General features: G+C 37.8%; 1 non-coding gene and 1 pseudogene across 1 annotated transcript; both read left to right on the top strand.

Annotated features, from left to right (window-relative positions):
* Positions 1-9469: 9469 nt before the first annotated feature.
* On the top strand, positions 9470-10260 carry LOC143406302 (ATP synthase peripheral stalk subunit b, mitochondrial pseudogene; annotated as a pseudogene).
* A 5214-nt stretch (positions 10261-15474) lies between these two features.
* Positions 15475-15615, top strand: LOC143406618 (U4 spliceosomal RNA). Its single transcript, XR_013092253.1, has one exon. It is a non-coding gene; the product is annotated as a U4 spliceosomal RNA (small nuclear RNA).
* The last annotated feature ends 5098 nt before the right edge of the window (positions 15616-20713 follow it).

Here is a 20713-nt window from a genome sequence, read left to right as displayed (position 1 = left end):
CAAAACCAATTTAATTGTTTAAAATTACTTATAGGTTATAAAAATTATTGTTTAAATTTTAAACAGCTAAATAGAAAATTATCTAGATATCTTTATTATAGTGAAAGATCATACTTACATCATTAAGTTAAAATCTTAAGTGCTAATATTTTATGCAGGTTTACTCTGTCATGAGTTTTCTATATGTTTTATATTCATTTTATTTTTTTAAATAAACACATTCACAAAACACAATCAGATGATGAAAAGGAATACATAGTGAAAAGTTTCCTGGCTAATCAGACACCAAATTCCATAGTTGGAGAAAATCAATGCTACTCTCTTCTTAGGAGATTTTCTTGAGCATTTCTGTGAGTATGCAAGCAAATACATTTGTACACACACACACACACACACACACACACACACACATATTCTTGGATTGGGTGTGTAACTCAGTGACAGAGTGCTTGCCTAGCATGTGCAGGGCCCTGGGTTCAATCCCCAGCACTACAGAAGACAAACTCTGCATGTATTATTTACTCTCCACTCCATTTTTATGCTGTTCTACACTTTGATTTTTCTGATTAACAATATATCTTGGCAATATCCCTTACCAAAACATAAAAGTTTTCTCATTCCTTCTTCTTTTTCTTCTTTTTTTTTCCCCCCTTTGGTACCAGGAATTTAACTCAGGGACACTCGACCACTGAGCCACATCTCCAACTCTATTTTGTATTTTATTTAGAGACAGTGTTGCTTAGCACCTCACTTTTGCTGAGGCTGGCTTTGAACTTGTGATCACCTGTCTCAGCCTCCTGAGCCTCTGGGATTACAGTCATGCACCACCACGCCCAGCTTCTCATTCCTTCTTAAGCATGGTATTTGATTGTCAGTCCATTAAAGCAGCTCCTTGTAGATGAAGGTTTAGATTGTTTTCACTCCTTTTCTATTATAAACTACTACAATAAATATCCACATACAGATATAAATTTACTCACGTATATCTGTTTCATAAATTCTAGCAAAAGGTCAAAAAGTCTGTTTGTACATTTTTAAAAATATTTTTTTTAGTTGTAGTTGGACACAATGCCTTTATTTTATTTATTTTTATTTGGTGCTGAGTATCAAATCCACAGCCCTGCACATGCGAAGCGAGCACTCCACCGCTGAGCCACAACCTTCTATGGGATGGTTGTACTAATTTATATCCCCCAAGCAATGTATAAGAGTGTCTGGTTCCACCAAACTCTCACCAACAAATGTATTTTTAAGCTGTTTAATCTCTGCCAGTCAGATGGGGAAGTGCCTCAGCACTTGTACTTTAAATAGATTTTTTTTCACTAATCCTTGTAACAGTATTATGATCATTTTACATGTGAAAAAATTAAAGTTTATGGAGATTAGGTAACTTGCTTTAAGTCATTCAAATTAAAAAAAAAATGGAAGAATCAAGATTAATTTTACTCTGTCTACATCTTGAATAAAACCCCTAATCAGTAAATATTCCCATTAAACAATACAGCCCCCAAATCTTAATACTGAAATTGTATTTCTTTTTTTTTTAAATTTTTTTTAGTTGTTGATGGATCTTCATTTTATTCATTTATTTATATTTCGGGCTGAGAATAGAACCCAGTGCCTCAACACATACTAGGCAAGTGCTCTACTACTGAGCCACAACCTCAGCCCCCTTAAATTGTATTTCTCAAGATTATTTTTGATGATTCAGAATTGTGCTCAAAAAGTTTAGTAGGATTTTACAGTATCTTAGTGTCATCATTATCAGTATAATTATCATTGAGCAATAGATGTTTGTCCTAGATTAAACTAAAAGTGACTTAGTTAATAGATGCCAAGTGAATTGCCTTTAATGGTCTCATGATATTGTCATTCTGAAAATTTCAACCCATGTCCAAAGTTTGAGCCCTCATCATCCTCACTCAGTGGCTCCGTTTCAGAGCTAGTTGAGTACTTACATAGGCCAAGAATGCTGAAGCTACAATGGCAGGCTTAAAATCTTTTTTATGTATAGCTCAGAGTGAAATATTAAGCTTCTTTGAGTATAAATGGAGTCAGTTTGCAAAACAAAACCACCAGAAACCATGTGGCTATTCCCTGCCACCCTCTGACATTATTGGAGAGAATGTATGTGGGATGGAGGAACTAACTATATAAGAATCATGTGCTCACAACACCTTAAGCTACAATTTGGAGACATTATACATGTATTTACTGGGTGTGGGCTTTCAGCATGTTACAGGTTTGACTTGTTTGTAGCTCTCAGTGGCATGCTTGAAGTCTGTCAGGACAGGTTTCATGAAGAAAACACACGGTTACCTCAACTACAGCTCCCATCCATTAAATTCTGCCTAAGGATCTCCTAAGGAGCATTTCACACCAATGGAGAAAACATGAAGCATTTAATAAATGGTGGTGGGATAAATGGTTAACCATCTTGAAAAAAACAAATTCAGGAGTATACTTTGCATCTGTACAAAAATGAATTCCAGATAAATAAAACATAGGCATGTAAAAATTTCATTCCAAATTCTATCACAGACCAAAGGTTCATTTGCCTAATGTACAAAGAGTTTCTACAAATAAATAAGAGAAAAACCAGCATCCCTAGAAAAGTAGGCAACCATTCTCAGAAATGGAAATATAAATGTCTCTTAAACTAATGTTCCATGGGTTGGGGCTGTAGCTCAGTGGTACAGCGCTTGCCTTGCATGCGTGAGGCACTGGGTTCCATCCTCAGGACCACAAAAATAAATAAATAAATAAATAAATAAATAAATAAAATAAAGATACTGTGTCCATCTAAAATTAAAAAAAAAATATATATATATATATATATATATATATATATATATATATATATATATATATATATCAAAAAAGCTAATGTTATAATTCCTTCATAAGAAATGCACTTCACAATTGCACTCTGCCAGAAATTCAAAAGTTAATAACTTTAATTGGCCAGGAGAAACTATGAGGAAATGTACATGTTCATACATTATTGGTGAAAGAACTCTGGCAACACGTATGAAAACATAAATTTTATGCCCTTTGACCATCAGTTCTAGGGAAATACAGTTTTAAAGAGTCCTTTCCTGACAGGGAAAGAGACCTTTCCTGAAGGAGGTGAGGAAGCGACCCATGCCAACACTTGGGGTAGAACAGCTCAGGCAGAACACCAAGTTCAGAAGAGTGCAAGCAGGTGATAGAAACAGCAGGAAGGCCAGTGTAGCTGGGGTACAATAAGCAAGGAGGAGATATGTCACAGAAGTAAGTATGGATGGGGTAGGACCTCTAGGGGCCTCTCAGGGCCTTTAAGTCATTACAAAGCCTTCATTTTTCACTCTAAGGAAATGGGGAAATCACTGGGGCATTTTGAGCACAGGAATGACCAGATATTAACTACTTTTTATTTATTTATTTAGGTACCAGGGATTGAGCCCAGGGACACTTAATCACTGGGTCACATCCCCAGCCCTTTCTATTTTTTATGTTGAGACAGTTTCACTAAACTGCTTAGGGGCTTGCTAAATTGATGAGTCTGACTTTGAACTGGTGATCCTCCTGCCTCAGCCTCCTGGGATTTTAGGCATGTGCCACTATGCCTGGCTGAACTACATTTTTATTTAAAAGAAAAAAAATTTTAGCTACAATTTTCAAGATGACACCACCTTGAATTTTTATTTGATTTTCTTTCTTTTATTACCCATTGATTTTTTTTATGTTTTATTTATTTTTTGTGGGGGGAGGGATACTGGGGATTGAACTCAGAGGCACTCAACCACTGAGCCCCATCCCCAGCCCTATTTTATATTTTATTTAGAGACAGGGTCTCACTGAGTTGCTTAGCACCTCACCATTGCTGAGGCTGGCTTTGAAATCTTGATCCTCCTGCCTCAGCCACCAAGCTGCTGGGATTACAGGCGTGCACCACTGTGCCCAGCTCCACTGATTTTTTTATTAGAACTTTATAGTTATATACAGTAACTTATTGGTTCACCCCATGATTGGAAATCGATTAAAGTTCATGATCCTTCCTCTTCTCCCTCTCATCTTCCCTCCCCTCTCTCTCCTTCCTCTGCTCTACTGGACTTCCTTTCACTCATCTATTAATTTACATTTAATTGTGAACTACATTTTTAAAAGACAAATGGAAAAATTAAATTCCATGCTTGTATGATCATATCAAAATGAGCCCCACTATTTTGTATAACTTTAAGGCACTAATAAAAAAGCATTTAAAAAGGGGGGGGAATGTGAAGAAATAGGACACGAATTTAAATAAGAAATTGAATGCCTTGATTCTTCATGACTGTTTAAAACAATAGTCTTATAATTTTAAGTGTTAATCAGTATTAAAAAAAAAAACAGCTTATAAGTCAACTAAATAAAAAAAAACAACTAGCATATCTAGAAATTAAGACACCCCAAGGTGCTTAGGTCTAACACATACTCTAGATCTCATGAGTCATTACATTATGGAGTTTTCATAACTTCTCTAATTGTGTCAGATGAAAAATGGAAAGGATTTCAAAAACAAGTGCAACATAAACACAAAGAAAACACTTTCTTAATCCCCTAATCCTGCACAGGTAAATGTCATAAACAAATGCTAACTACATTTCTGCTACCATCAGGCAGTGTCCTCAGATTGAGAATGAGCAGAAAACAAGACCAGGTCCCTAGTTCTGTGGCTCTTCCAGTGCAAAAGGAGACAGAATATAAATAAGTAGATAAATAAATAAACAAGACAATTAGACCATTACTCTTAATCAGCTTTTTATGCCAAAAAAACCAAAGGACTAGCAAGACTATTTTTAATTGGTTTTATTTATCTTGTCTTCTTAATAGCACGTACAAGTACTTTATTTGTTCACTATTTTTTTAAATATCTTTTTAGTTGTCAGTGGACCTTTATTTTATCTGTATTTGCTGCTGAGAATCAAATACCAGTGCCTCACACAAGCTAAGCAAGCACTTTACCACTGAGCCACAACCCCAGCCCTTGTTCACCATCCAGCACTTCTCATTAGCTATGTACTGGGCAAAGAAATTATCTTAAATACAGGTACTTTCTTAGAGTTTAATGTCAGACACATTCACCCCATAAGTTTGTTGAATTAATGAATAAGTTAATGGATCCATAAATATTCTAAGCAAATATATAACTAAGAGACTAATGTCATGCACTCCTCTGAAGTCTTATACAGGCAGTATCTGTTCATCTCTGCCCTTTGTTTCTAATCTCTACAGATGGTCACACAGATCTGCTCCCACCTCACTATCTTGCTTTCTCTACATGCATATTTGTCCAATGAATAATATGTTAATATCTGTGGGGGGAAAAAACCGTCTACCACTATAATAAAAATTAAGGAGTGACAAGAGGATCAGTTAGGAGACTATGGTAAGAAGCCAGAGATGACAGCAGATTAAATCAAAATGATAGTAATCAATAGGGGATAAACGGCCACATTGTGGGTACATTTTACTTTAAGGGGGCTGGGATGAAACCCTGGCCCTTGTGCATGCTAAGCAGGATCTCTACCACTGAGCCACATTCCCATCCCTGCTTTGTTTTTTAAACATACAAATGGCATGAAAAAGGTAGAGGGAAGCTGTTAGAGATGAAAAAAGACTTCAGAGACATAATTGCTTCATGTCTGATTTGAGCAAATCTACAATGGGGAGAAGTTTTTGAGATAATCCAGGATACTTAAACCCTAGTTCTGCATTTAGATTTGTTAGAAATGATATTGGTATTGTGGTTGGCATTTTAAAAGTCATTATCTGTTACATTTTCTGTGTACTGGAGTGTTTATAGGTAAAATTATGTGGTGTTCGGGATTTGCTTTAAAATATTCCAGAAAATTCAGGGAAGGAGAGGGAATGAAATAACACTTCGAAAATATTTTAATTGTTGAAACTGGGTAATGATAAAATGAGGCTCATTATAGAGTCTCTCTAGGGTTGGAGATGTAACTCAGTGTTAGTGCGGTTGCCTAGCATGCAAAAAGCTCTAGTTTCTATCCCTAACACTGCAAAAACAAACAAACAAACAAAAAAAATGTCTCTACCTTTGTTTATGCTTGAAATTTTTCAAAAATAACTTTTTTTTAAGTAAAAGAGAGGATCAGGCATAGTGTCACACTCCTTTAATCCCAGCTACTGGGAGGCTGAGATGGGAGGATTGCAAGTTGCAGGATAGCCTCAACAACTTAGCAAGACTCTATCTCAAAATAAAAAAATAATGCAACTCAGTCAGTAGTAAAGTGCCTCTGGGTCTTGTTTGTTTGTTTGTTTTTGTTTCATTTTGTTTTGTTACTCCTCCCCCTCAAAAGAGAGAAAGGGGAAAGGAGAGAATGAATAAGAAAACAAAAGCTAAATTAAAATAAATATAGATCTCTTTTTCCAGGCCTTTGTTATTAAACAGGAGTAGAGAGATAAAGTGATAGCTGGAACAGAAGGAAGCTTGAATGTTTTTGCTGTTGTTGTTGTTGTTTGGTTTTAGATGGGAGAAATAAAGGCATATTTGTTTTTCTTTTCTTTATTTGTTCTAATTAGGTGCCGCAGTCCGGCTGCAGCAAAATAACGGGGGTGGGGGGTGGGGGGGGTGTGACGAACAACTTGTGTAGATTGATACAGCAGGAGTGGGAGCCGTTTATTGTAAGACAACTGAGGTATTTATACATTCCACACAGCTTATCTTAATTAGCATGAACTAGATACAGCAGTCAACCAATAAGAAATCTCCACATTTAATGGCTTGCTGGAGTTACTTCACAAACCACTCCCCCTGGCAAAATGCCAGGTGCCATCCAGACTTGTTTACAGACTCTAACATTTGCCAGGTGCCATCCTGACTTGTTTACACACTCTAACATTTCCCCCTTTTGTTTAATTTAAATAATGACCATAGTGGTTTTTACACAAACACCACAAACAATGTGCTACAAGCAGAAGGGGAGGATACAAAATGCCACAATACCAAGCCAATTGATGGCTCCATGCAAGAAACCCTTGGAAAAATTATACCAATAATGACACCGTTAGCAAAGATACCAAGTTACAATTTGTTGTAGATTACAGTTTGTTGTCTCAGTCCAGGTAAAACAGTGTCTCAGTAGATTAACTCACAGTCCAGGTAAATCACAGTCCAGGTAAGTTCTGCAGGCGCCATTCTGACTTGTTTACACACTCTAACAATTAGGTATATGTGACAGCAGAATGCATTGAAATTCATTGCACACAAATGGAGCACAACTTTTCATTTCTCTGGTTGTACACAATGTAGAGTTACACCATATGTGCACTCTTACATGTACATAGGGTAATGATGTTCATTTCATTACACCATCTTTCCTGACCCCGTTCCTCCACCCTTCTCCTCCCTCCCCTTTGCCCAATCAAAGTTCCTCCATTCTCCCCCCACCCTCCCTATGGATCAGCATCTGCTTATCAGAGAAAATATTTGGCCTTTAGTTTTTGAGAATTGACTTATTTCACTTAGCATGATATTCTCTAGTTCCATCCATTTACCAGCAAATACCATAATTTCATTCTTCTTTAAAGCTGAGTAATATTCCATTGTGTATATGTGCTACATTTTCTTTATCCATTCATCCACCGAGGGGTATCTAGGTTGGTTCCATAGTTTGGCTATTGTGAATTGAGCTGCTATAAACATTGATGCGGCTGCATCACCGTAGTATGCTGATTTTAAGTCCTTTGGGTAAAGAGTGAGGAGTGAGATAGCTGGGTCAAATGGTTGTTCCATTCAAAGTTTTCTGAGGAATCTCCATACTGTTTTAAATAGTGGTTGCACCAATTTGCAATGATAACATTTCGCCCGTGTCCCACGCAAGAGGTGAAATGGGGTTCCCCTTGGTGGAATGGGCTGGCTAAGAAATAAAAGCTAAAAAAAATAGAATGGCAAAACAAACAAACAAAAATCCCCCACAGAACACAGAAAATAGTTCCAAAAGCAGGGTCAGGGTGGGCAAACCGATTAGAGCTTCTAGACTCTGACAAAATGGAGCCTGCGCCTGCTTATTTGTATTGGGAAACATCAAAGACTTTCCATAGAATGTTCTTCTCCAAAAAAGGTTAAAGTTGGGCTGTCCAGTTCCCAACGGGTTATGCCCATCTCCAAAGCTACTAGTGAAGTGGCACTCCTTTCTCCACAGAAAAGCCCTCTTCACCATGGCTGATTTTAGGACTGTCAGCAAAAGAGTCTCTGAAAAAGAGTCTAATATAGATAAACTTCCTATTTTCATGTCACCCTGTTTACTTGGCCACTGGCTGAGAAGATACCAGCACTTCAGGTGCTGGACACCCCCTTACTAGTTATCACAAACGCATCCAGTATAGTACTTTAAAGAAATGTGCAAACAAGGCCTCTGGCCTTGAGCTGGGCTTCACAGAGATGTCTACATTTTTAAGATAAGTTACAAATGGGCTCCATGGTATCAGCTGGCAGGGGGAGGAAAAAAAGGGGAGAAGAAGCTCTCCCCTTCTCAGGTGTTGTCCTTGAAGAGTTAACTTGCCCAGAACAGTGAAAGAAAAAGCTGCTTTTATGTGAACTTCTGCAGACTGTGAACTTCTGAGCCCCTCCCCTTACATGCTGGGTATAAAACTCTGAAACTCCCTGAACTCGGGGTTCAGAGGATTGATTGATTACAGCAAAAGCTGTACCCTCTGAACCTGGCTGCAGCCAAATAAAACTGTTTTCTGCTATCTTCGGTGCCTTGCCTCGTTTGTCCCTACAACACTAGGAGGAATCTTTCTAGCAGAGCAGAGATAAATAAAGGTCACGTTTGTTGGGCAATCTATTGCAGAGGGAGAGCCTCCGGATTGTTTGCAGTGCCAAACCTAAATCTCCCTGGCTACCATACCGAGAGAAGATACTCATGTAATTCATGGATGGCTTCCTGTAACAAAGGCATATTTTTATGTCATTGGAAAGAGAAAAAAAAAACATGAAAATGCAAGGGAAAAGGGAGACTTTTTGAAGCAATGTCTTTGATGAAATCCAGTGCAGACATGGAAGTGTTTTTTTAAAAATTATTTTATTTATTTATTTTTATGTGGTGCTAAGGATTGAACCCAGCGCTTCACACATGCTAGGCAAGCGCTCTGCCACTGAGCTACTGCCCCAGCCCAGGAAGTGGTGGTCTTAATCAGGAGTACATAGAGTTTATCCACAGCAATAGGAAGCAAGGCAAGATGGAGAGGGTGGACACAAATGTGAGTAAGGACATGAAAAGAGCTTGTTGAAATTCTCTGCTGAAACTTCCTTTTCCTGAAGGGATCAGGATGCAGGATTATCATACTGCTGGTTATCCCTGACAATCTTGCTTCCCCACATGTTTGAACATTAGAGAAGCACACCGAGGCAAGCATATAAAGCAGGGTTTATTTAAAAAGGGGTAACAGTCTGGTTGGGTCACAGGGACATTTGCTGACCATGCTCCCCCGGGTGGTACTTTCTGCTGCCGCCAAAGCAGCCCCGTCTCAAGAATGCAGTAGTCCTAGGACCAGGGGTATTGCAGGCAACAAGGATCTTTCATACAGGGCAGCCACCTCTTCCTGAATATGGAGGAAAAGTTCTTCCTGGGCTGATCCCTGAGGAATTCTTCCAGTTTCTTTATCCTAAAACTGGTGTAACAGGACCCTACATGCTTGGAACTGGTCTTATCTTGTATTTTCTATCCAAAGAAATATATGTGATTACCCAGAGACCTTCTCTGCCATATCAATAGTGGGTTTACTCATCTATGTAATTAAAATATATGGTGCCTCTATTGGTGAATTTATTGATGAGCAAAAAATTGCCCAACTAGAAGAAGTGAAGCAGACTTCCATTAAACAAATCCAGGATGCAATTGAGTTGGAGAAGTCACTGCAGGCAATGGTTCAGAAGCGCCACTATCTTTTTGATGTCCAGAGGAATAACATTGCTATGGCCTTGGAGGTTACTTACCGGGAATGGCTACATAAAGTATACAAGGAGGTAAAGAATCACCTGGCTTATCATATCTCTGTGCAGAATATGATGCATTGAAAGGAACAGAAGCACATCATAAACTGGTTGAGAAGCACGTGGTACAGAGCATCTCTGCACAGCAGGAAAAGGAGATGATTGTCAAGTGCATTTCAGAGCTCCAGCTGCTCGCAAAGAAGTCTCAAGCACAGCCAGTTATGTAAATGTATCTGTCCCAGTTGAGACAGCTATGCACAATTGACTGAGTAAATGAAAACTAGTCTACACGGAAAAAAAATAAATAAATAAATAAAAAGGGGTAACAGACTTCTCCCGAGAACGGGACCATAGTTGGTATCATGGTATCCCAAGAAACGAGGTGTTCTGCCCTTTTCATATGTCCTAGGATTCCTTTGTTCTCCTGCTTTCCCCCCTTATCTTTCTCCTCGTATGGAGGCGAATAGGCCCAGGAATGCTCAGTAGAGTGGTGAAAAGGTGGGAAATGGGTGGGCTGAAGGGGGAAGGGCTGGGTGGAGTAGCCAAGGACACTTTAACAACCTTATAACTCTCGGTAGGGAGAGGAAATTCCTGGGATAGTTTACCTTGGCAACAGGTTGGAGCAGGGGCAGGTTCTCTACAAGATCCCTCAGGGGACAATCCCCAACTTCCCAGACTCACTTAAAATTGGCCTCCTTGATCTGACCTGACTCGATTTACCTATCTACACTGCCTGCCTGTCTAATTCTGGCTTCAAAGAGAATAATTTATCTAGGAAGGTGGGGGAGTGAATGGACCAGGGAGATCTGAAATGATTGTCAGGTAACATTACAAGCCTACTAGAATTCAATGTTCCAGAATCTAAAGAGTGACTAATCATTGAGGGTTTTTCTTGGCCAGATTGTATGAGTAAATACAGGTGAGGAAGAGGCAGAGTTGCAATCTGGTTGTGGTTTTATCAGGTATTAGCAAATGAGCACACACTGAGAAGTTGGAGCATTATGAACAATAGAGCTAGGTTGCTGTAACAAAGCAACCCAACATTTACTCTGTGACTTAAAACAGATGTCTTTGTCTACTTCAGCACAATCAGAAGGTACCACTGCAGATCACTGGGTCTCAGCTTCAAGCAATCATTTACAAACTGAAGGACCTTCAATCTTGTTTCTCTTCCATGCCTAAGGTATTTTGCTCATCTGAATCATGGAAACAAGGTAGCAGCTTGAGGAGGAAGCACTGCCCTCATTTTAAGGGCTAATGGCTTATGTTCCATTAGCAAAGTACATTCTGATTTCCGATGCTACAGTTCAATGTAAGGAAGCCCAGGAATCAGTGTGCAAGTGAGGCTCTACTTCTATCATTTTAAAAGGGGAGACTAGATGATAAAGATGATAAAGATGATGATGATGATGATGATGATTTTGGTGGCAGTGCTGAGGATCAAACTCAGAACTTCTCATATGTTAGGTAAGTTCTCTACCACTGAGGTGCTTCCCCAGACCAGGAGGATGGATCTTAGCAGACAATTAGAACTCTCTGCAATAGAGTGATTATAACGTAAGAATTTACGCTAAGCAATGAAGAATGCGAGGATCTGAGAAGAAGGAGGCGTAACCAAAAGGTGGTAGAGTTGTGGATAGCAGAGTATAAGGATAACTAAGGTCAGGATTCTAGAAAGATGCTTGACATTGAGAACATGGAATTATACTCATTGATTACATCAGGATGTAAGATGATCTCATATAAGGAGTGACTCACACAGGATGAAAGGCAAAATTATAGGAGTAAAAGAGGTCAAGGAACCGAGGTAAGACATGTGAAAGCTGAGCCATATGAATGTTGAAATGCTGGGTACTCCTGTCCCAGCTACTAAAATTTTTTAAGAAATGAAGGCAAGTGATAAATGTGGGATAGTAGTTAGCATAATCTGATGATATGGAGATTCAAAGCTAGAATATTATTAGTTATCTAATTAGTTATACATGACAGTAGAATGCATTTTGACACATTGTATACAAATAGAGCACAACTTCTTATTCCTCTGCTGTACATGGTGCAGAGTCACACCAATACTGTAATCATGCATGTATATAGGGTAATAATGTCTGTCTCCTTCTACCATCCTTCCATCCCCACTGCCACACCCTTCCTCTCATTCCCCCTCACACAATCCAAAGTTCCTTCATTCTTCCTACCCCCACTCCCAAAACCTGCCTTACTGTGGATCAGCATATACTTATCAGAGAAAACATTTGGCCTTTAGTTTTTTAGGATTGACTTAGTTCACTTAGCATGATATTCTCCAGTTCCACTCATTTACCAGCAAATACCATAATTTCATTCTTCTTTAAAGCTGAGTAATATTCCATTGTGTATATGTGCCACATTTTCTTTAACCATTCATTTGTTTAGGGGCATCTATATTGGTTCCATAATTTGGCTATTGTGAATTGAGTTGCTATAGATATTGATGCAGCTGCATCACTGTAGTATGCTGACTTTAAGTCCTTTGGGTAAAGACCAAGGAGTGGGATAGCTGGGTCAAATGGTGGTTCCATTTCAAGTTTTTTTTTTTTTTTTTTAAATAAAGCTCTATCATTTTATTATTTATTTATTTATTATTTTTTAGTTATAGTTGGATACAATGCCTTCATTTTATTTATTTTATGTGGTGCAGAAGATTGAACCCAGGGCTGCACATGTGCAAGGCGAGCGCTCTACTGCTGAGCCACAATCCCAGCCCCGCCATTTCGTTTTCTGAGGAATCTCCATACTGTTTTCAATAGTGGTTGCATCAATTTGCTGTGTATGAGTGTACCTTTTTCCCCACATCTTCACAAACACTTATTATTGCTTTTATTCTTAATATTTGCCATTCTGACTAGAGTGAGATGAAATCTTAGATTACTTTTGGTTTGCATTTCTCTAATTGCTAGAGATAATGAACTTTTTTTTCATGTTTGTTAATCAATTTTATTTCTTCTTCTGTGAAGTGTCTGTTTAGTTCCTTAACTCACTTATTAATTGTTTTGTGTGTGTGTGTGTGTGTTAAGTTTTTTGAGTTCTTTATATATCCTGGAGATTAGTGCCCTACATATATATAAATTTTTTGAGAGGGCATCTTGGTATATTGCTCAGCCTGTTCTTCAACTCTCTCCAACTCCTGGGCTCAAGTGATTCTTCTGGCCTCCAAGTAGCTGGGATTACAGGTCATGCCACCATACTGGCTAAAAGCTGAGAAATTTTAGGGAGGAGAAGTAGTTTGAAACTGGAAATGAAGAGTGAAGGGAATCCTCATTCCATCTCCAGGCCGTTAAGCAGGATGTGCCAGAAGGAATATCCATTGATCTAGAGATAGCTACAGGGGAAGTGGAAATCTCCCAGGGGTGATTCAGGTTTCAGGCCCAACAAGGCAGGGAAGGGAGCCTTCACAGAGCAGGGTGAGGACTATGCTGCCCACTTTAGGCATTACAGTGAGCACAGAGGGAACGTGGTTGGGGAAGAATGGGAGAATGGAAGAGAAGGTGTTAGAGAGTCAGCTGTGTCGGGGCTGGTGTGAGGGACTTGGAGGGTGCCTGGAAGTGCACAGCTGCTTTTAGTGTTGATGGAAACAGGGATAAAGGGATGGTGTGATTGATCATGGTAGATTCAGGGTAGATAAGGTTGACAAGGTTGAGAGTGTTTTGTGGTAGGGAGGAATGAGAGGTCTTTTCAGGAATTCTGAGGCCATTCTGCTCTTTGGCCACTGCAAGGAGAAGCCAGGGAAGGGTGGTTTGAATTACAGCTAGAGTAAGAAAAACAGCTGGAATCTATAAAGGAATTTCCTCTGGAGGAAGGGCAGGGTTCTCCTCAGGCTGATGAGCTACTGATTTTTGTTTTTTTAAAAACATTTAGTTTTTAGTTGTAGGTTGACACAATACCTTTTTTTTTTTTTTTATGTGGGGCTGAGGATTGAACCCAGTGCCTCACGCATGCTAGGCAAGTGCTCTACCTTTGAGCCACAACTCCAACCCAAACTTCTGATGTTTTCTAGTGGTTTCTTCCCAATGTCATTTTGGGAAGAATGAGGGAGAACCCATGGGACAAGCAGCGTAAGATCAGTTCTTTCCCAGAACTCTCAGACTCTGTTCACTGTGGCTGGAATCACACACGGCAGGGGAAATTCTTGCCATATGGCATCACCAAGCCAAAATTTATCATCTATTTTTGAGGGATTATAATTTTTTGAGACTTTTCCTGGCATATCCCCCAGATTCTTCTTCCTGATATATTTCTAGTTTATGAATCAAGCCTTTCATCCATTTATTTATCCAACAAGTATTTCTTTCCTTAGTAATTAGTCTAGCATAGCTTTATTTTAGGCATTTAGGAAATGATAATAGTGGTCTATTCCCAATTCTGCAAGAGTTTAGTCTATTTGGGATAATAAGATAAAAAATAAAGATAGAAGGAAGGACACAAAGGGAAGAGAGAGGAGAAAGAACACATTGACAGTAGCCAAAACAGGTTATTTTGGGCCAAAATATGTTATTTTGGGCTGGGAGTTCAGTGGTAGAGTGCAAACTAAGGATACATGAGGTCCTGGGTTCCATCCTCAGCACTGAAAAAAAAAAAGTTAAATTTAAAAAGCTATATGTGAAACTCATGAAAACTACAAAACTTTATTATGGGACATGAAACAGGATTACATAAATGGAGAGACTTACTGGGTTCCCAGAGGGGGAAGATTCAGTATTGAAACAACATCAAATATGTTGAAATTAATCTAAAATTCAATGTCCTCTGGTAAATATGCCAACTAAAATTTTTTAAACTTGATGAGCTGATCATAAAAAACTAAAAACTATTGAGTCAGATACACATGAGCCAAAAAGCTTTCTTTGAAGGGTAATAAATAGCAATCCCACTTCTGGGTGTATATATATATATGTGTGTGTATATATATGTATATGTATACATATGTATATGTGTATATTGACTCTCTCTCTCTCTCTCTCTCTCTGTATATATATATATATATATATATATATATATATATATATATTAGAAGGAGAGCCAAGTTTGCACATGCTTGATTCTTTTTGAATTGGTATTATCTTTTGCCATCACCTATGGACCTCAGACTCCAGATTCTTCAGTTTTGAACACAGACTGGTAATAGTGGCTCTTCAAGAAGCTTCCAGGCCTTCAGTCTTTGGCTGGGCTACATCATTGGTCCCTCTGGTTCTAAGGCTCCAGCTTCTTGGACTTGAACAGCTACTGGTATCCCTGGCTCTCCAGTCTACAGATGGCAACTGTAGGAAGATGCAGCCTCTGATGGTGTGAGCCAATCTAATAAATCCCCTCTTCTAATTATATATATTCTATTGTTTTTATTTTTCTGGAGAACCCTAATATGCCTCCTAAATTTAAGACAATTATAGCAATGTGATGATTGACTGGAAAGAAAAAACAAACAGAAAATAGCAAACTCATTTAAAAAAACAATAGGAAGCTTTGCACAGTGACAGTATCATTAGCCAATGAGGTTTATCTGAGGCAAGATTATTTCTAATTGAAAATGATTCCCCATACCCCACCATGATGGCTTGAAATACAGTCAGCATTGGCAATTTTGACAGTCTTTACAGAGAATGAACATAAACAAACAAAAGCAAAACTGGAAATTAATGCTAATTTTTTGGAAAAAACTTACTTTGCAGTACTGGGAGTTAAACCAGGATCTTGAGCATGCTAGGTGAGCACTCTACCACTAAACTATATCCTCAGATTTAATGCTAACTTGTAATGAGTTTTTTTTAACATGCTGGATACCAACTTAATTTTTCACGCTAGAACATGGCAATTTAAAAAATATATTTTGGATCCAAAAATTATAATGTTGTTAACAAAACTCCTTCCATTCTCAGCTACTTGTCTATGTAAATAAGGTGTCCTAGCATTTCCAGCTATAAAAACAAAAATATTTTACATATCATGTTATATTCATATTTATAAAATTTGCTTAGGGCCTAACTAAGTTTGCTTAGGGCCTAACTAAGTTTCTGAGGCTGGCTTTGAACTTGCAATCCTCACATCTCAGCCTTCCATGCCCTCTAATATTTTTTAAATGAAACGTACATTAGTGACTTTTAGATCCCATTTACACCTTGATTAGGAAATAATTGGGAAATGTAGCTCAAGGAATAGTGTTTAAACCAGGCACAGTGGTATATGCCTCTAATCCCAGCTGCTTAGGAGAATTAGTTCAAGGAAGTCTTTAGCAAGACCTTGTCTCAAAAATTGGGGGTGCAGACAGTCACTGCGGCACATACCTGTAATCCCAGTGGATTGGGAGGCTGAGGCAGGAGAATTGTGAGTTCAAAGCCACCCTTAGCAACTCAGAGAGGCCCCAAGGAACTTAGTATTTTATTAAAAATGGCTGGGGATGTGGCTCTGTGGTTAAGCACCCATGGGTTCAATCCCTGGTACCAAAAATAAATAAATTTTAAAAATGGGGGTGCAGCTCAGGAATAGAGTGCTCCTGGGTTCAGTCCCCAAACCCACTGCATTCCAGAGTGGGAAGCAGGGCCGGGAGAGCGAGAGAGAAGAACAAGTGCTTAATTGAAGTATGGGCAAGTTAAGAAAGCACTTTGATAACCAGAGACAGAGTTATATAAAGGTATCTCCTTTATACTAAATCTTGAAAGAGAAGTAGCTCAGGAGAGGCCAATTAACGCAGAAAGGGCTGAAAAAAGGAACCTTTGCCAGGATTACAACAGAAATGGAAATTTCAAACTGTTGCCCAGGTCATCACTTCAGAAAATGTGTTCTGTAAGAAGTAAGGATGCATAAGAAGGTTGACAGCTGTTCTGTGGAAAAAAAATTTTGTTACTGACAATTTCATTTTTAAAAGGTATCCTTAAAAAAAAAAATCTGTGTGTGAGAAATTACCAGTCATTCTTTGGTATCCCTAGGGGATTGATTCCAGGACCCCCTTGAATATCAAAACCCAAGCCCAAGTCTCTTATATAAAATGCCATAGTATTTGCATATAACCTACACAATCATACTTTACACTTTAAATTGTCTCTATATTCCTTATAACTAACACAAAGTAAATGCCACATAACTATTCTACTGTATTATTTAGGAAACAATGACAAATAAAATAAGTCTGTACATAGTCAGAACAGAGGCGATTTTTTTCTAAATGTTTTTGATCCAAGGTTGGTTGAATCTGTGGGTGCAGAACCCACATATATGAAGGGTCGGCTGCTTACTAATAAAATTGTACATGGGATTGTTCTGTAACAAGTGGCCTTGTGAGAGTATAGCACAATAATTAAGAGGATAGATTTTGGTGCCAGAGTGATGGGTTCAAATCAATGCTGGCTATATACTAGTAGTGCACAGTAAGTAACTGTGCACTGGTCTTTGCATGGGTAAAATGACACTACTGCTACGACTTTCTTCGTGAGGTTGTTGTCAGGGTTAAGTGAAATATGTTATAAGAAAAATGCTTAGAAACATGGTCTGGGATATAGTACGTGATAATGGATGGACTTACGGGCCATACCTAAGAATGTCAGAGATGACTTGACATGGGGTGAGGGGCCTTTGATATTCAAGTCAGTGCATTGTCAGCTTAAATATTAATAATGGCCATGCTATGTTATTGTTCAACAAACATTAACTTGTTGGCTACTGGTTTGTCTTAATAAAGACAAATATATAATATATATAATATAAATATATAATATAATATACTTTTAGAGTATATTACTATACTTTTTTACTTTCACTAAATGTATAAGGCTAAAAAACATATAAATCAAAATTAAATATTTTCAATTTTAGTGATTCTGCACCAAAAATTAGATCACATTGTGTTGTCTAGTTTAATCCAAGTACATCTCATAAATTCCTGTAATATTTTGTAAAGACAAAAACAATTTTGGAAAGGTTTAAATTTTTGGAAAATGCTGAACTGTACATGAAATGACTAAAATGTTGACCAAAGGTACAAGACTGCCAAAATACCTGCATTAAACTTTTCCAGTTGGACTGTGGACTATTTAGGTGACCTTGTTATGCCATTAAAGATATCACTGATGACTATAGGTGAACTTTTTTTTTTTTTTTTTTGAGATGGCGTCATTATGTGTTGCTTAGGCTGTCCTCGAATTTGCAATCTCCTGCCTCAGACTCCCAAGTAGCTGAGATTATAGGCATTTGCCATGATGTTCAGCCTATTTTATCAATTGAATATAACTTGACTACAGGACTGGTCGACACTGTATTGGTGCTAATAGATTCACATTAACATGTTTTGGGATACCAGGATTATATTTAATACACTGCCAAGTAGGAATGTACTGGTATTCACTGTGGCAATAATAATAAGTGATGGACTGAAAGTTTAGCCAAAGCTTTGTATTTTCTGTCATTTCATGAATTTTATAAAAAGTTTAGCCTGCTACAATATTTAGCTCCTCTTTTCACCTAAAATAATGAATGGAATGTCAATTATTCTTGGAAGGAAAGCAAGCAGGAGGCAGAAAATAGTAATTTTTAAACATTTTTGGGTTTGATGCATCAAAGAGAATCTAAAAATTATGGACTCTCTCCAAAAAACTACATTTTTACAATACTTAGTAACTATTTCAGGGATGTGAGTAATGTTTCTCAAAGTATCATCCATGGACCATTTGCTTCCAAATTTCTCGAGGTTCTAGTTAAGTTCAGATTCGTAAGTCCTACTACTGGTTTGAAATCTCACCAGATCAGGCCCAGAAACAACAGCAACAACAACAATCATCATTATTATTTTTGCTGTGCTGGTGATGGAACTCAGGGCCTTACATATGTTAGTCAAGTACTCTGCCACTGAATTATACCCTTAACCCCAAAATAAAACTTTGAACAACATTCACTTTTTTTAAAAAATATACATTTTTTAGTGTAGATGGACATAATACCTTTATTTTATTTATTTTTATGTGGTGCTGAGGATCAAACCTAGTGCTTCACACATTAGGGAAGCTCTCTACCACAGAGCCACAACCCCAGCCCCAACATCAACATTTTTTTTTTTTTTTTTTGTACTAGGGATTGAACTCAGGGGCACTCAACCACTGAGCCATATCCCCAGCCCTATTTTGTATTATTATTCAGAGACAAGGTTTCACTGAATTGCTTAGTGCCTTGCTTTTTGCTGAGGCTAGCTTTGAACTTGTGATCCTCCTGTCCTAGCCTCCTGAGCCGCTGAAATTACAGGTGTGCACCACTGTGCCTGGCCCTAACATGCACCTTTAAAATTAAAAAATAAACTGTTTTTTTAAATAAAAGGAAAACACAAGAGAAATAAGCATATCCATGTGTATCATTTTAGAAGTCAAACAGCACTAGAAAGCTTGTGATTAAAACAAGTCTCTTATCCCTACTTTTCTCAACACCTAGTCTTATCCCTCAACTTCTTTAATTTCACTAATATTTTTCTCCATATATTAAAAAAAATTATATGCTTATGTCCATTTTTCTTTCCTTGATTTTGGTGCTGGAGATTAAACCTAGGGCCTTGTACATTCTAGGCAACTGCTCTATCACTGAGCTAGATCTCAAGCTCCTTATACCACTGTTTGCTGATTTATCAACTTTAGTCCTTGTCTGTTAACTTCCTGGCATGGTGAAAAAACACTAAATATCTCTCCCCTAACTCAACTTTGTTTTTCTTACCCTGCACCCTAATTATAATTTTTTGTTAAACCAATGGTCAATGGTAAGTCAATATCAATATTATTCCAAGTGAACTATGATGATAGCAACTTCTTTTCCTCCATGTTTTCATTTTTTTGAAGTTAATAACTGCCTATTTTCCCATTATTTTATCTACCTATTGTTAATGTTTTCCCAATGTTCCAGCATCTCTGCTATATACTGACTGATTTCATATATATATACACATACATATATATATATTTCTTTTTAAAAAATATTTATTTAGTTGTAGTTGAACGCCATAACTTTATTTTTATGTGGTGCTGAGGATCGAACCCAAGGCCTTGCATATGCTAGGCAAATGCTCTACTGCTGAGCCACAACCCCAGCCCAATTTCATATATATATTTTTTTAGTTGTAGATGGACATAATACCTTTATTTTATTTACTTTTATGTGGTGCTGAGGATTGAACCCAGTGCCTTACACATGCTAGGCAAGTGCTCTGCCACTGAGCTACAATCCCAGCCCCCAATCCCATTTTTTTTTTATTTTTTAATGTTGAAAACACTTCAACCTTATTTACTTATTTATTTATTTTTTCTGAGCTGCCTCTGGAGCCCTCTTTCTTCCTCCTCATTTCCGGTACTGTTGTTTCCTTGAAGTTCTGGGATATCCCCTCATGTCACCTTAGGATTTTCCTTGCTACTTTTCTTGTTATATCTTCTTTTCCACATCTCCCATGTTCTTCTTTTATTTCCTTATTTTGATGAAGTAGTCCTTCCAGTTTCCTAAGAAAGAATGCACAGGAGGTATAACATTTGAGATCTTGTATATCTGAAAATGTATAATTTATGTGACTTGATTCACAGTTAGTTTGGTTAAGGATTCTAAGCTAAAAATAGTTTTCCCTCAGATTTTTTTTAGTTCTCTTTCTTTCTGTCTTTTTGGTCCTGGGGATAGAACCAGGATATACTAAGCAAATGTTCTTTCACTGAATTATATCCCAGCCCTCCCTAATTTTTAAGGTTA

Source organism: Callospermophilus lateralis, chromosome 8 (assembly GCF_048772815.1).
Source record: "Callospermophilus lateralis isolate mCalLat2 chromosome 8, mCalLat2.hap1, whole genome shotgun sequence".
In the NCBI taxonomy this organism is placed as follows: domain Eukaryota; kingdom Metazoa; phylum Chordata; class Mammalia; order Rodentia; family Sciuridae; genus Callospermophilus; species Callospermophilus lateralis.
This window is presented reverse-complemented; position numbering and strand designations above follow the sequence as displayed.